The sequence below is a fragment of the Bos mutus genome, chromosome 22 (genome assembly GCF_027580195.1).
Source record: "Bos mutus isolate GX-2022 chromosome 22, NWIPB_WYAK_1.1, whole genome shotgun sequence".
Taxonomy (NCBI): domain Eukaryota; kingdom Metazoa; phylum Chordata; class Mammalia; order Artiodactyla; family Bovidae; genus Bos; species Bos mutus.
Genome location: NC_091638.1, coordinates 36,408,417 through 36,410,876, shown reverse-complemented (window position 1 = coordinate 36,410,876; position 2,460 = coordinate 36,408,417). Strand labels below are relative to the sequence as shown.

Genomic DNA, 2,460 nt, shown 5'->3' with positions numbered 1-2,460 from the left:
AACCTACTAGGGTAGGTATTATCATACCCATTTCACGTGACACTCAAAAATTAACCAATTGTCCAAGAGTCAAACAGCTTGCAGCTAAGACAGCTTCACTTAATGGTGAATAGATGGGGAAACAATGCAAACAGTGACAGACTTTATTTTGGGGGGCTCTAAAATCACTGCAGATGATGACTGCTGCCATGAAATTAAAACACACTTGCTCCTTGGAAGAAAAGCTATGACCAACCAACAGCATATTAATAAGCAGAGACATTACTTTGCCAACAAAGGTCCATCTAGTCAAAGCTATGGTTTTCCCAGTAGTGATGTATGGATGTGAAAGTTGGACTGTAAAGAAAGCTGAGTGCTGAAGAATTGATGCTTTTGAACTGTGGTGTTTGAGAAGACTCTTGAGAGTCCCTTGGACTGCAAGGAGATCCAACCAGTCCATCCTAAAGGAGATCAGTCCTGAATATTCATTGGAAGGACTGATGCTGAAGCTGAAACTCCAATAATTTGGCCACTTGATGCAAAGAGCTGATTCATTGGAAAATACCCTGATGCTGGGAAAGATTGAAGGCGGGAGAAGAAGGTGATGACAGAGGATGAGATAGTTGGATGGCATCACCAACTCAATGGACATGAGTTTGAGTAAACTCCGGGAGTTGGTGATGGAGAGGGAGGCCTGGCATGATGCAGTCCATGGGGTCACAAAGAGTCAGACACCCATGTCCAACTCTTTATGACCCCATTGATTGCAGCCCAGGAGCATGCACAGGCTCCTCTGTGCATGAGGATTCCCCAGGCAAGAATACTGGAGTGGGTTGCCATGCCCTCCTCCAAGAAACTCTTCCCAACCCAGGGATTGAACCCAGGTCTCCCACATTGCAGGTGGATTCTTTACCATCTGAGCCATCAGGTACACCCTAGAGTCAAAGGTGGGATCAAAACCAAGACAGTCTGAAGGCAAGGTTTAGCAGTGCATCTTTTTTATTTCTTTAACAGCTGTATTGAGGTCTAACTGGCATACAATTAACTGCGCATAAAGGGGATGATTTGATGAGTTTTGAAATATGTCTACATCTAAAAAATCATCATCATGATCCAAAAAAGTGATTCCACCTCCCCTAAAAGCTTTCTCATGCTCTTGTATCATCCCTCTCTCCTGATCGCTACCCTAACCCTACACGACCAGTGGTTTTTTTGTCACTATACTTTGGTTTTTGAGAGTTATATTTAAATGGAATTATAGACTATGTACCTTCTCAGCTGCCTACTTTTACTCAGCATATAAATTTTGAGATTCATCCACATTATCGGGGGTGTCAATAGTTCCCTCTTATTTTTTTCCTAAGTGATATTCCATTTTATGAATATTCCACAATTTGTTCATCCATTCACCTGTTAATGAACACTGGATTGTTTCCAGTTTGAGACAACTACAAATACACTGCAAAGAGCAATCATGTAATATCTTTGTGGGAATATATGCTTTCATATCTCTTGGATAAATATGCAGGAGTGGGATGACCAGGTCATATATTAGCTGCATTTAACTTTTTGAGGAATGGCCAGATTTCCTTCCAAGGTGACTGCACCACTTTACATTCTTACCAGCAGTGTTACAGGGTTCCGGTGACTACATGTTCTCATCCACACTTAGTATAGGCTAGTCTTTTTAATTTTAACAATTGTAATGGATACGTGGTGATACCTTGTTGTGGGTTTTTTTCAGGTTTTACAACTTTTTATTTGCATATTAAAAACCTGTACATTCCAATAATTAAAATCATCTGAACAACAAAAAAATGGCACTCTGATTAAAGTGCATTTTACAGCCCACAAGTCAGCCTGGACCAGCTTGCTTTTTACTCCAGATTTCACTCTCGTTCCATCCAGCTTTCTCCTTCACCACCAAGCAAGTTCTTTTCCTTCCCTGCCAGGCAAGCAGACAGGTGGGAGAGGCAGGCGCGACCTACGTTGTCAGTATTTCTCCATTCTTTGATCTGAAAAGGGTAGCACAGTCATTTAAACTTGATCCAATCTCTTTGCATATTACAAAGCTGAACAGCTAAAAGAAGTAAAATAAGGCGATGCTTGTGGAATATATAGTGCATACTGGCAGCGCACACTTCATCACGACTCGCCTGCTTGCCTCTCCTCTTCAATCATTTCTTTTGAAGGCAGTGGATTTTTCTCTTGCATTTCTGCTTTCTTCAACGTCGACTTACCGAATTTCTCAATCTCAGCCGTATCGGGCTTGTAAGACATGGCTGCAGAGGGAGCCAAGCAAGCTGTGAGTGAGTCAAGTCCGTGGTGGCAGCTGCAGAGTCTTGATGTGGTTTTAACTTGAATTTTCCCAGTGAGTAATGATGTTGAACATCTTTTCATGTGCTTATTTTAAAATGCAAGCTTTTATATTCAACATCACTGTTTCCCAAACAAGACAATGTGATTCTTTTTAAATGAAAA

At 41.3% G+C, this 2,460-nt stretch overlaps 1 non-coding gene across 1 annotated transcript; it reads right to left on the bottom strand.

Annotated features, from left to right (window-relative positions):
* Nucleotides 1–2,124: 2,124 nt before the first annotated feature.
* On the bottom strand, nucleotides 2,125–2,259 carry LOC102283897 (thymosin beta-4). Its single transcript, XR_001351724.2, has one exon. It is a non-coding gene; the product is annotated as a thymosin beta-4 (transcript).
* Between the last annotated feature and the right edge of the window lie 201 nt (nucleotides 2,260–2,460).